Below are 15092 nucleotides of genomic sequence, written 5' to 3'. Positions count from 1 at the left end.
ATGTCTGTAGAAGTGTATTCACCGGCCGATTTGCATGTTGTGCGGGCTGAAAAGCCCGGAATAACCCACTAAGGAAGACCCTGAACCCTCCGTCTGAGATCGGCTAACTACACTGTCGAATGAAGAGGGCTTTAGAAATTCCTCCAGTCATTGATGAGAAGCGAACCCAGACCGTTCCAAATGAGTAGCAGACGGCCATGTATCGTGCTAACTGCTGCCACGGATGTCACGCAAGACGAACATAGTGGCATAGTGTTGGGGTTAAGCCCACTGGTGGTTTTCCACAACTGCGCCATCAGTACTTTTGTGTAATATACAGAACTGTAAATTCCAGAAATATGTGTAGTGTATTGTATGCGTATAGTATTGTGTTGGGTTCTGTTGTTGTGTTCTGGCTACTTGGCCGCAGGGCTCCTAGTGGGGCGCTACGTTTTCCATCATCACCGTTGGGAGATGAGCCAGGCTGCCTATCATTCTCTGGCTGGTCTTCACCAGGGTCTCCTGAGCTTCCTGGCCGGAGGCCAAGTTTTAAAAAAATAAATAAACAAAAATTTTAAAAAAATTGAAAGGAGTTAATAGGAAAATAGCGAAGAAGAGTGGGTCAGAATGTATAAGTTCAAAAGGGAGTAAACCACAGAGAAGGGAGCCCACTAGAGGTGGGAGACGAAGAGGAAGGGAAGGGAACTAGCCCCATGGAGTAAAGTCATGGGTGATAGGAGCTCCCATGTGATCGTTATTGATCTTACCCTTGAAGGACTTTGCAGTTTGTCCTACCCTGGTAGGGGTTTGCAGTTTATCCTACTTTCGAATGGGTATGCAGTTAGTCCAACCCCCGAAGGGTTTGCAGTTAATCTTACCCCAGGAGGGATTTGCAGTTTTTCCTACCCCCGCACTACAGGTTTAGTGTCAGCCGGTAGGTCCTAGCCCGTTATGAGTTTGCTAGTACTGGGTGATAGTGTTCCTTTGAGCTTCCAGGGAAGGAGTGGCAGTCCAGGTAAAGCAAAAGTTTTTAACGAGATTGATTTTGGCAGCATGTTATCTTGGGGTTCAGATTATCAGTTGTTGTTGTTCTGTAGACGCAAGACAAACATAAAAATTTCATTTTGGAAGTTGAAGCTGAAAAAATTCCAAGTTTGGAAGTTGCTGAAACGATTAAAAGTAGTACTGAAACGATAAGACATTCTAGGAATCGTGGATTTGTCTCGCTGAACATTGCATTAAACAAAATGGAGGTCACTTTGAACATCTGCTTTAGATGTTTTCCTTTTTTTCAGATTTATATTAGTTTCTTTTTGGCGCCTCCGTAGCCAGATGGGCAGGAGCAGTAGTGCATAGCATACACTTCTTGATTAGACTGGGGTTCGAGCCCGTACCCACCAAATACGGAGGATGCGTCAGGTCAGGGAATGACCACCGCATATTCCCAGCCCGGATAAAGGGTGAGGGTTGGCGTCAGGAAGGGCATCCGGCCGTAAAAATTGCATGCCAAAACAATAAAAAAAAACGCTGACCCCATATAATAATGGGAAAAAGGCGAGGACAAAAAATTCATGCTGATATTAATGTTTAATATCAGCATGAATTGTTGAGGAGGCTTCCATCCTGCAGTGGGTTGATAATGGCTGCAGTTTACCTTTACCTTTATGTTGGAAATTAAGACGTGCAATCTTATTGGCCAGATAAAAATAGTTATTTTTACCTATAGAAAATGCTCATACATTTGTTCTGTGCAATTTTGAAACACCCTGTATAAAGAAAGGTCTGATTATTAATGCGTTTGAAATTTATTCCGGATTAATCCGGAAATGATTTCGAATGCGTTGATGAACACGCGAAAAGAGATCAAATTTATAGCAGATGAGACTGGCAAAAATGATTACACGTGCTATTTCTCAGGAATTAAATATTTCCAAGTTGACAACTGGCAACGTACAGAAGAAATAAAAGTGACACTGAGCCAAATAAGCAAATATATATTGACTAACCGTCCAGTCTGATGAACTTGTTTGAGTATGAAGGATGCTTGGAGAGCGCTTACTATTTGATGTATTGTCCCAACTATGAATTAGGAGGTGTTTCTGGTGGTATGGGCTTGGTCTGCTGGTTGCAGTAGACGGAACCATGAATGCTGTGCCCTACATTGATGGCAGTAAATGGATGGCCATTGCACATATCAGAAGGAACTTTAAAGTTTGCTGGAGAGGCCTTCATCCTGCAGTGGACTGAAAATGGCTATGATGATGATGAATACAATGATAAATTTTGACAACATAATGTTAAAATAAAATATGCAAAAAAAGTTCGGATATTTTAACGCTAGAAAAATGTTCTTTCGATGCATATTAGACGATTATGTAATGATAATACGACAGAATATGTGAACACCACTTTTGACTTGTTTTGCTAGTGATTCCAAAGGTGCAATATTTATATTCAGTGTTGTAGATAAAATTTTCCAGTCGTGTAAAGTGTTCTAAGATGATAAAACGCAGATATGGCGAGAAATTTGACTTGTTTTGTTGGCAAGTGCTGTATAAAATAATAACTTACAAAGGATGTCATCGCAAAAGTCATGTGAAGCCTTATGTATGCTAAAATAGTCTTATACACTTATCTTTTCATTGATATTTGTATTATTTCAGATTTGTTTTTGATATTCCTTGTTCTCCAGAGCTTTTCTACATCAATTCCACGATTTCTGTTCAAAGAATTTCTAATTCTAATTACCTCTGCTAATATTTTTTCACCCCATCCCATTTTGCTGACAAAACAGACAATACATATGCTTTATGTATTGTCTGTCTTGAAATATATATATTTTTATTAATATTTTATTTTATTATTATAAATTTTATTATTATCAATTCTTTGCCTGTGCTATTGATATTATTTATTATTTGCCAGTGCTATTGGTATTTATTATTTGCTAATGCTGTTACACTTTTGATAATATATATTTTGCTGTTTTGGAATTCAGTAGCTATTTTCATTTATTTCAGATAAGAAAAGCGGCAAATATATATTAATTATGTCGAACAAAAAGTCCTTATTATTAATTCTAGCTGTCGCATTAAGCAATGTTTCGTTTCAAGATTATGAGTTGGTTATGCTTCTTTTCCAAGAAAGGAGTTCTCGCGGCTGGCACAGTAGCTATGGTTGTTAATCTTTCACACATTGTGCCTAAGGGCTGGGTTCGAATCCTGTCTTGATGGAAGAAACTTTTACAGTATTTTTTATTATTATTTTGTTAACACCGTGGACCGAGTACACCGGTCTAGAGAGATGGTTGCATGGGTTTTTTTTTCACGGACATTTGAGTTTTTAATTCAGAAAAAACAAGCAATCTACCACAGAATACTGTATATACAATTTTGACACACAGTATGTCAATGTCTCAACTCTTTGTTATCTAGGTGTTTATTGTGAAGCACTTGGCCAACTAAGATCACTCTCATTAACAAGTAAAGGGGAGAAGTAAACTAATATTTACCATATATATCTTCCAGTGATTACCACGAGTTGATATTCAAAGATGAAATCTATCTGTTCAATCTCTAGCCTAGCGAGGCACCAGGAAGTGTCTAACGTGTCCGATTGGCGGGAGAACCCAGGTGAAGGGAATTTAATTTTAAGTTGTGCTCTATCAAATATTGTTCTCTGCTTATAAAGCATACCGCTCCAATAGCTATAACCATTAATAATTGAGCAAAATGAATGCCTCTCCCCATTTAATGAATAAGGAGAGACATGGCTAGAAAAGTAAACAAACCTTTCATCGATTTTAAAACAGTGTCTAACTTAATTAGCTGCTCTTTAATTGATGCTTCAATCGTGATCCAACTGCGGTTCGTTTTATTCATCGCACGGGACAAATTTTCCTTGGGTCGCTGTGTATGTAAGGAAGCGTATCTGGAAATAGTTGGGAAAAATTCATAAGGAGCGTACCACGTGCTGCTTGTCGGTCTGCCAAAAATACACGTCTTACAGGAACTGCTGTCTGTCGCGCAACATCTTAGCGACTCCTTATCATTCTGGATAGTCATACTGGCCGCGGACATTGTTCTGCGTACGGAATGTAGGCCGTACTTAGGACCGTTCTGTCCGGGCTGGCAGGCCGCCACGTGAGTGTGACGTCATTCAGCGCCAGACCTCCTGGAGTGGGGAGTCGCTGTCCGTCGTCCCTTAGTGTTGGTGGCGCCAGGATTTATCTCACGACTGTGATGTACGGGATGGCACGAGTCGGCCAGACAATAATAAAATAACGTTTTTCTTTCTGCACAGCTCTGGCTGCAGAAGAGTAGCAAGATACCATAACAGCTGAGAGCATCTTTTCGTACCATTAATCACGTGACTGAAGAGACTTTGGTCCAGTTTTAAAAGTCGGCTCTGGTTTTCTTCTGTTGGATGGATACATCTTACACTATCCAGTACAACCGAACGCAGACTTGGAATTGATTACGAGGATTAATTAGAAGTTGTCATTGTCCTAGTTGGCGCCACAGCGGGGGGAGGGGGGACGGTCTCCGGCTTAAATCTAATACAAGCCAAAGTTTTACTGAGGAGCTTGACCAACCGATTAGGCAGAGAAGCACGTGCTGCATTTCATTTCTCGTTGTTACCAAACCTAACTTGCAGAGTTCTTCAAGCGTATAGTAGAGAGTTTTTGAACGAGATCCAGGCACTAGATTGACGTTACATCAAAAGTAGGTAGCGATTCGTGGCTGCTGCCGTCACTGAATTTAATTTGCATGTACGTCGCCTATAAAAAGTAAACGAAGACGTCCTCTTAATGCACAAAAATTACAAGGTCTTCCAGTCTCGTTCTCTTGTTATTTTGTACTTTGAACTCTGTGCGTTGCTGTATTTATTCTTGCTCATTACTTGAAAAGTTTCATCAGAAAATCTGGAATTTTATAAAAATTGTATGTACGTTTTTTTAATAAACTTAAATGATATTATAATGAACTGAAAATTTCGATGTTTATTAGTTCTTTTTAGCAAACCTATTGCGATAAATATTAATTGGAATTAGACAATATTGGCTATTTTTAATTTTATAAAGACTAATTTTATAATTATAAATATATGCAGTTAATCAAAGGGACACTTTTATAGGATATCAAACTAATGAAAGCGATACAGCTACACTTGCCTTTATTTTGACATAAAAAAAAAAGACTAAATCACATTTGTTGCATTAATATATAGCCTAAAAATGAAGGGACAACAATAATAACAATCTTAGCTTTCAGGTAAAAGTTTGGGGGGGGGATGAGAAATTTTTTTGTTCTTCGCATTTTCAATTTATATTTATCAAATAAAAATTCCTTCCTTTCTTTTCTTTCATTTTGTTTTATTTTTTATTTGGCTACGAGTAAGACTTTAGGTTAAATTTCCAAATACTGTATATATTTTAGGGTTGCTTTAAGCAAACCATTTTAGAAAAAATTGAAGCACTCCTACCTGTATAGGTTAAAATCTTGCTTTATTTCAGAAATAGGCATTTAAATAATTAATAAAAATAACTTTTCTGTTTATATTCTAGGGCGACCACATAGGGTCAGAGGAATTTACAAGATAGAGAATACAAGAAAGTTGCCGAATTAGCAGTCACACGAGCTCGAATCACGGTCAACTCAAATGCATATACATGTACTGCTGTACCCTCGAGTTGACCACTGGCATATACTTGTAGAGAAGAACCATATAAATGTTTTTAAGAGCAGAGTAATGGCACAGAACAAACAACTAGCTAATGTCAGGTAATAATTTTGTAAATACCCTGGAATTAGCAATGCCAGCCCAAGTAGTACAACCGCTTAACACTGACACCTGATTGGATCTTAAATATCTAATTATATATCATGAATTACTGGAGTATTAACATGCAAGTACATATAATATTATATACGTAGGAAAGCTAAGTTTTATCATTTGTCTAAAAGTGTATTTTGTGACGGTGAAAGCAGAGACAGCAAATTGGCACAATTTCTTTCTTCAACAGCTTGCAAGCTGCTACTAGAGCAGCTTGCAAGATATTCAAGCGAGAAAGGAGGAGGATTAACAGATTTATAGACCAGGGTCCGCAATTCCTAAAGGGGCCCGGCCGAGACCTTAATATTATTTTAAGTAATTAATTCATTTTTAATAAATTCTGCAAACCTAAAATAATAAAAATATTTTTATTTTATATCTTATTAATTTATTGTATATTACAATTTGACTTGTCGCTTTTTAACTCTCGTATCTCATGTGGACACACATGAGATACGAGGTGCCCGTCATGCACTTGAGTCGTGTTAGCTCTCGACGACCCCAACTAAAAGGGTACCGTAGACTGATCGAGCAGCCCAAAATCGTGGACTGAGCGGAAGAGCGAGGACGCGAGTCGTTTTCGGTGCTTTCTTTGGGCGCACTGAATGCCAATGATGTCAAAATTCGATTAGATTTGTGATGTCTTTGGTGAAATACGAAAATTTAAATAAAATCAACTAAAACAATAACAAAATCAACAGCGGAAATGGATTTTATTATCATCGATTTACTTAATCATGATTGATTATTTATTTATTTATCCAGGTGGGTTTTAAAATTTCAGTTTTTGTGTTTAGCAAATACGATGTAGTTAATTAAGTGTAATATAGTAATTCATAAGCAATTGGTAGAAAAGTTTAATTAAATAAATGTGGTACAAAAAGCAAGTTTGATTCAATTAATCAATATAAAGCAAAGAACATATAAATTCATATTAATATTCAGAAAATAAAACCTAAAATTAAAAATTTCATCCTTCAATTGCGATGGTACGCTAATGAGTGGAGGAACTTGCTCTATAATTCTCTAGGCAGTGGTTCTCAACCCGGTATACCGCAAAATTGTTCTAAGTGTGCCGCGAGAGAAATTAAAAAATTAAAAGGACATTTTAAAAATTGTAAGAAAAATTTAAAATATATACTCTTATGCGCTCTCACCTGTTTGTCAGGAGTTAGTGCCAGCCAGGTATTATAGAGAAGTTACTATACGGAGACGGAATTCGTCTTCTGTGCATGGTTCCAACATGAGTCTAGAGAATTCCAACGGAACGCCCCTTTGGTGGCATGGTTATGATTTATTTATAACCTCCTTCTAGCTGTCACTTTGCTTTACCATACGGCTATTTACTTTTCCATACTACGATTAGCATCATTTTCATGTGATTGAAGTCTTAAAATGAAATATACCAAGTTTCCCCCAGATGTGTTCTGGATTTCGTTCAAAGAAGTATCCTGAAATTTCAAATCAATCTCGCCGTGAGAATTTTATTGCAGTTCTCGACTACTTATTGTTGTTGTCAGTTTAGATTCTTGACATTAACAAACATTACATCCAGTAAAAGGGAAAAATTGATTCGTTGAAGACGACATGAGAGTAAGTTTATCTGAAATACGCCTAACATACAAGAAATTGTTCAAAAGCATCGAGCTCAGGTATCTCATTAAAATATTTCTGTGAAAACTTCCAATTTGTATATTTGGCGACTAAATAAAAAATCTTTGGCTTAGGCTTTATTAAAATATATTGGTTCTATTCGCATTATTTTTTCAAGTTTAAACGAGCCCAAAAAGGTTGAGAGCCACTGCTCTTGGGTGTTGTTTATCCTCTAATCTAAAGCAATGCACTGCTCTCTCTCTTTTTTTTTTTTGAAGGCTCTCTTGTCTCCTTCCGTTTCACTGTATATTCCATATATTGTGCTTCTTTTAAGTTTATGTAAGCATTACGAACGCTCAAAAAGTTTGAGGACTGACTTCGTATGTTCAAATTGTGTCTTCAAGTTTTTGCGAATTGCGACTTGATGCAACCTGTTTGGTGACTCATCTAAACATGCAGGGTGTTCCATAAGACCCAGGACGTTGACTGTCTTCTTGCCTATTCAAGATCTGATGATAATTTATTATTATTATTATTTTTTTTTTGCTTGCTTTTTAGTGTTTCTTTTTGCTTGTTCCAGATAATATGACAGATATCAGTCCATTTACAGTGGAAAAAATGCTAACAAGCTTTCTTCCACTGTAAATAAGCTAACAGCAGTGGTATGATACCACGAGAGGACATGCACAAACAATACAGTAAAACAAGTGCATGACGACTTCGAAGAGAGATTTGACCACTTGTGATAATGCCCGGTGGAGGTATTTCAAAGCTAAGGTTGCAGAACATCGCATGGTTTCTGTTGAACCGAAGCAACGAATTCAGGATGCATTTGCAACGATAACCAGTAGTGCTGCGTTCCTGTGTGCCGCCAGTAAGCAAAATAAAATTTTTCGCCGTAAATGTTGAATACTGATAAGCTTTAACCAATCAGAAAACAATATCAAAAGAAATTTCTGTGCCCACTTTAACTGCTGCCCATAAGTGGCGCTTACATCGCCTACCCACTTGCGGCGGCCCTGACGATAACACAGAACTTTGCGTCGGTTTTCACATCGTACGTGGAGAAGAATTATCTTGTGCCATGACAATAGCGGACGTCATACTGATGCACTTGATGTCTAAAGCACATGACATTGTACTATTGTAATAAGTAGTGGTATTAACGATTTCAAGTAATACGTAGCAGGAGCAATTGTATTTTGTGCGACGTCCTGGGACTTTTTTTTTTTTCTTTATGGAACATCCTGTAGAGACACATGAATCATCCGTTTATCTGCAGGTAGTCTGAATTAACGCGTGTTGATTAGAATGTGTTTTGTGTTTTTCATCGCATTTTAAAATGAGTGATTTTACTGAGCAGCGAACTTGCATCAAAAATTTTTTTTTTTCAAATTAGGGAAAATGCAATATAAACTTAACAAAATTTTAAAAACAGTTTTCGAAGAGGTTGCTATGTGCCGTTCGAATACTTTTCAGTGGTAAAGAGGACCACTTTTCCCTTGAAGATGATCGTTGCTCTGGTCGCCTTTCAACTTAAAAAAAAACAGGGATTCGGTAGCTTGCATTCATGATCTGATCACGAATGATCGAAGTTTAACTGTCCTCAAAGTTGACAGTAAAATTGATATTTCTTATGGGAAAAGGTAATCATTTAACACAAGCTTTGGGGATGTAACCCACTTCAGTAAAGTTTATGCCTCGCATCCTCACGATGACCACAGAGAGCGGCGAATTCTCTTATGACGAGATCTTTGTAAACAAGCTGCTGCTGACCCGCACTTTGAGTCAGCTGCAGCACGTTCAGAAAATCTGTGATTACTGGTGATGGATCGTTGGTGTTTGGGTACTTGCACACGTAGAACGCAGGCGACCCTTTCTCCGGGAACCATTCACACAGCTTAAATGAATCATATAAGTTAATGGAAGCACATACAGTAACAGCATATCAGAACTGGTCATCCCTGGTTATGTTAATCCGCTTGCTTACTGGGGTGAGTTTTAGTTTGCAGGTTTTCAGCGGTTGAAGCAAGGGATATTGTTATTGCTGTGCTCTGATTGGAGGATTGAATGGTCAATATGGCGGATGTGCAGAAACGAAATGTTCTCGGTTCGCGCAAGTCTTTTCTCCTTTAGTTTTTTTCTATTTGGCAGTTAGTCCGTAATCGATGATCAGCTTTTTTTTAAAATATAATTAAAAACACTTTTTTTTTGTTTTCAGTTTCAAAGTTGGGAACCCTACTTATATGTGTATATGCCACTCATTCATCGAGTAACACAACATAAGTTCCTGGAACTAACAACAGATACTGGTTACTGTTTTTTATGTGTCCATAGTAGCATTAGTCATTATTATTAAATCAGTATGCATGGTTCATCCCTGAACACCCTTCAGCTAGGGGGTATCTATGTACATTTGTACATTGTTTTGTTTGTTATTTGGTTTTTAGGAGCATTAGCAACTAAGGCCATATTGCTCCAGGATATGCGGTGGTCATTCCCTGACCTTTCCACATCCTCCGTATTTGGTGGTGATGGGCTCGAACCCCGGTCTAATCAAGATGAGTGTGCTATGCACTGCTGCTCCTTCCCACCTGGCTACGGAGGCGCCTCCACTTGTACATTATAAACAAGACAATTCCTGAAATGGACTCTGGTCATCCTGCGTTCTACGTGCAAGTATCCTGTGGCTCTAGCTCGGAAACAAAGGCTTACCCCTCTCAATGGAAGTATCAATGTTCTCCAAGGCCCAGAAAAACAAGACAATCCCGATCAAATGTGAACATCATGCTAATCGTATTTTTTGACTTACAGGACATTTGTTTATTATGAATTTGTCTCTTATGGCTATGAGCGCCGGTAGCACCACCTTGGAATTTCGAAGTAATACACAATTTTTAATATTAGAATTAATTTATTTTGAAGAAAATTTGATGAACAAAAAATTTATTCCCACTTGCACCACCTTGAAAAATATTCTGCTGGCGCCCATGCTTATGGCCAAAACACTAAACCAGGAATACTACAAACAGTTGCACGATGTTATTCGGAGAAAACGGCCGGAAAAGTGGCCTACAGAGAATTGGCGATAGCGTCATGATATACTGTATACTCAATGCTTTCTATTCAAGAATTTCTTGCGAAGCACATCATTGTCCTTCCACATCCCTAATACCAAAGACAAGTCCAACCTATAGCGTGCAAATGACTGTACATACCCAGGTTGGGACCAAAGCACAGAAATGAACATGTAAAGACTGCCACTATGACGAGAACAGATCCCACAAACAGTGATCGTAAAGATCTGACTCTTTTAACCCACAGCTGGGGCGTTGCCCAATCTATAAATACTAACGACCAAGCAGCTGTCGCGCTGCACAGAAAACAAATGGACATGATTGGACCTTCAACCGTGATGAAAATCCTTCTCAACTGACACACGGACGGGACTCAGTCCCATGAGCGACTTTCACCAAAAGATAAAGAAGAACCTGCACAGTCGTTGTACGGACCTGACAAGAAAGCCTGAGAGAATTCCATTAGCCCTGGATGGTAGGCCACTGATGATAGACGACCACTTCGCAGCCACAAGCCTTCACGCCCTATTGGCGATCTGGGTCAGCTCCCTTGTCTGGCCCACTATTACTCCCCTTCCCCGGTGGGGGCGGGAGACCGCTTGCCATCTCCTTAACCCCCCACCATCCTTCTCTTCTTTCTGGTGGGGCATGGGCATGCCCCACTGCAAGCTGGAGCTACCTTCCCTATCGGCTCCTCCTCTGACTATATCCCCCAATCTTCAGCCTCCCTTCCCCCACTCTAACTATACGCAAGCGACAGTCCCACACAATCCAAATTTAACCATCAAAATAAATTTCGCCCAAAACTCTCGGCTTCTCATTCTAGCGCCTTCACCACGCGAACTAACCTATACCAACTGATGTGTATGCATATGCATTTTTGTATGTTGTATATGTGCATTTTTTATTATTATTTTTTTTTTTTTAGGTCCTAGCCACTGAAATCTAAGGAAATTAGGTGGCAGGATCTGCCAGAGTAAATAATTATAATACTGGTGTACCTGGTCTGCCTCCACGGGGTTAAAGTGGTGCAACGTTGGGCCTCAGTAGGGGTCCAGGGGCTAAATGACCAGATGAACAACGGTACACGACACTACACATGTACAATATCCATACACTTTTAAATCTCTGGCATTTTCAGCAAACTGGCACACCCATCACAATGTAAACAACGCGGAGATGGGGGAACCCCTGGTGCCGTATAACCCTAAATACACTTTACTTTACACTTTATACCCCCAGCATTATGTTGAGGGTATAAAGTATTAAATAATAATAATATACCCTCAACCAGGGCTCCCACTCCTGGGTTTTTCCACCCAGATCTGGGTTTTTTGATTGTCATCTGGGTTGATAGGTTTTTTTCGCAAAAATATCTCATTATCTGGGTTTTTTCGGTAATTTTTAATTTTAAGTCAAAATTTATTTTTATTTCTTGTAAATACAATAAAATTTAATACATTTAATAACAGTTTACAATTTTCTTAATTTTATATTCTAACAATACTGATCATAATTTGTAATATCTCAAGTGCTTGTACAAAATACTACAAATGTAAAAGGATTTCAAAGTTTTCGCAGGGTTCTACACTATGAAATTACGCCTACATGTTCATACATGTAAGCATACATGATCGTGTTACTAACATGTATGCGCAGCCTATTGAGCAGGCAGAAGGCGGTCTTTACTGCAGTCTTTCGTGATCGTTCGTGGTATTATTGCATTATTTGGTGTGATTTTTATATTTATGCGTGTACTACATACAGTGATATAATAAATTTAAATTGTAGTGACTATTTCTATTTTATGTTAATGGATTAGTGATTTATTTTTTATTTTATAGAACATTTTAAATAAGATAACTGCTAATTAGCCATACCCACAAATTGCCCCCAATGTCTGAAACTTTTTCCCCACAGAGAAAGATGAGTAAACGGTGGTATTCTCAAAATTTTAGAAATGAATGGTTAGAAGATCCGGAATTAAAGGATTGGTTGAAAGAAGATAGTAATGAAAAAGGTGCGTCTTACTGTATTTGTTGTGAAATGAAATTAAAGAATGCCAATAAATCGATGTTACTAGCGCATAAAAATACAGTTAAACATAAAAAAAGTGCAAATATTGCTAAGACAAGTTCAACGTTAGACACGTTCTTCACAAAACGTAAACCTACGAGAATGAAGAAGTAGCAAAGGCAGAGTTAACAATTGCTGCACTAATTTCTGAGCATAATATTCCATTTGCGCAATGTGATCACCTTATAGAAGCATGTAAGAAAGCATTTCATGATAGCAATATTGCAAAACAAGTTCAGATGAAGGCGACTAAAGTCTCTTATCTTATACAAGATGGCATAGCCTATCATGAAAAAATATACATTTCTAACATATGCAGAAACAACAAGTTTTCAATGATAATAGATAAAAGTACAGATTTATCTTTATCGCAAGTTCTAGCTGTTGTTGTTAGATATTTTGATATTCAAAAACTTGATGTTGTAGATGTGTTACTTGACACTGCTTGTGTCGAAAATGGTACTTTAGAAGGGCTTTATCAAGCTGTAAAAGATCTTTTCATAGAAAAAAAACATTCAAATAAGTAACCTCGTTGGCTTTGATAGTGATAATTGTGCCACTATGATGGGTACTAAGAGTGGGTTCCAGTCATTGCTAAAAAAGGATGTACCATCAGTATTTATAATGGGATGTGTTTGCCATTCTTTTGCATTATGTGCTAGTCATTCAGTCAAGGTACTACCATCATATCTAGAAATATTTATAAAAGATATCTCTTGTTATTTTTCCCTTAGTAGTAAAAGATTAAACGAGTTCAAAATGATTCAAGATGTTGTAGATACTGCTAAGCATAAAATCCCCAAATTAGCACAAACACGTTGGTTATCCCGTGGCAATGTAATAAAAATTATTATTGAGCAGTGGGATGCGTTAGTTCTTTATTTTCAGTCTCAATCAAAATTGACAAAATCGATGGTGCAGGGAATATTTACAATACTATGATCACCAAAGGAACTAAGCATATGTTGTTGTTTTTAGGATATGTACTTGAGAAAGTAAACTGTCTGAATATTGAATTTCAATCTGAGCATTTCAGATTGCACTTACTTCATTCAATGGTTTCAATTGAGTATAAAAATATTCTTAGTTTTTTCATAAAAGAAGTCATTACTTCGTGCAAGCTGGTTGAAATTGATCCAAGCAATGCAATAAATCATAAGCCTCTGAATAAAATATATTTGGGAGGCCGTTATATGGTCTTATTAAATTCAACACCACTTGGTGACAGTGAAAGCAGGTTTAAAAATGATTGTTTAAAATTTCTTGTTGAACTTTGTATGGAAATCAGAAAAAGATTTCCTCTAAATGATGATGGAATTATCGCCAGTCTCAATGTTCTTGACCCAGCAGTGATACATGATCGTGCCAATTCGCCATCCTCAATTTTCCATTTAGCAATGCAGTTCCCTCACCTTGTTTCTGAAGACAAACTAGATCTTCTAGATTATGAATGGAAATCATTTCGTTTAAATCAAGATTTAGATTTCTCTTACAAAACCATCCCTGAGTTTTGGTATCTGTTACGTAATGTAAAAGATGGCTTTAATAATTCTAAATATGAGATTTTATCTAACTTTATGACCAGTCTAACTATTTTACCTCACTCTTCGGCAAGCGTAGAAAGAATCTTCTCCCAAGTAAACCATATAAAAACAAAACATACCATATAAAAACAAAAGCCACAAACTCCCTTAAACCAGAAACTGTGAAAAATCGACTAATGGCAAAACAGGCGATAAATAGATCTAATCAAATTTGCTATACATGGAAACCTAAATCAGAATTGGTAAAAGAAGTCATACAAGGAACTTGTCATAAAAGATACGAAGAACGTTTGAAAAAAATGAAAGAACTTCAAAAAATAAATGTGGAGGGAACTGAATGGGATGAAAATTCTGATTACAATTAAATAAAAGATATTTTTGCATGGTAAGTTTTATCTTATTTGTGTTGCTATACTATATGATGAAAACTAGGTTTTTTTTGGGTTTATTTAAGTTGCAATCTAAGTTTTTTTAAAATTTGTGAGTGGGAGCCCTGCCCTCAACATACCTAATACTCAGTGGTTTTAGCTTCATGCGATTTTTTTTATCTCAAGTTTAAAACCCCCTAAAAAGTTCAGTGACTTGCAACGACTGCTTGCAAATTTTTACGATCAGGTCAGTCGTTGCAAAAATTTGCATATTTCGTTTTTCAAATATTAGTACTTCCTCGGACTTTTTTGATCACACCTCGTCTTTTTTTTCGGATTATTCTGTTTAATTTTATATACTAGCTTTCTACAGGCTTATTGGTTCAACTTCTTTGCCCATCATACATTCCCATATATCAAAGTGGCCCAATATCTGCACACGGGTGGGGCTAGTGGGCCAAAGCCCCCCAAAAATATTTTGTATCATATTATATAATTGTTAAAGAAACCTTACAGTGGGGCTTGGCGCTGGCTAATTAATTGAAAATTAAATAACTTAATTTAATTTCCCTTGGCGCTTTTCAAATCCACTGTATGGAGGATACTGTCAACAAAATGAG

General features: G+C 37.4%; 1 protein-coding gene across 1 annotated transcript in view; it reads left to right on the top strand.

The window, feature by feature from the left end:
- Positions 1-15092, top strand: part of LOC150091477 (uncharacterized) — a 317989-nt gene that overhangs the window by 185945 nt on the left and 116952 nt on the right. The window contains exon 3 of the mRNA XM_090375829.1: positions 5546-5762. The gene's annotated coding sequence lies outside the window, so the exon portion shown is untranslated. The remainder of the gene's footprint in view (positions 1-5545; positions 5763-15092) is intronic.

This window comes from Mastigoproctus giganteus, chromosome 1 (genome assembly GCF_048544385.1).
Source record: "Mastigoproctus giganteus isolate SK-2022 chromosome 1, ASM4854438v1, whole genome shotgun sequence".
NCBI lineage: Eukaryota > Metazoa > Arthropoda > Arachnida > Uropygi > Thelyphonidae > Mastigoproctus > Mastigoproctus giganteus.
Note: the sequence above shows the minus strand (reverse complement) of the source record. Positions and strands in the feature narration are given on the sequence as shown.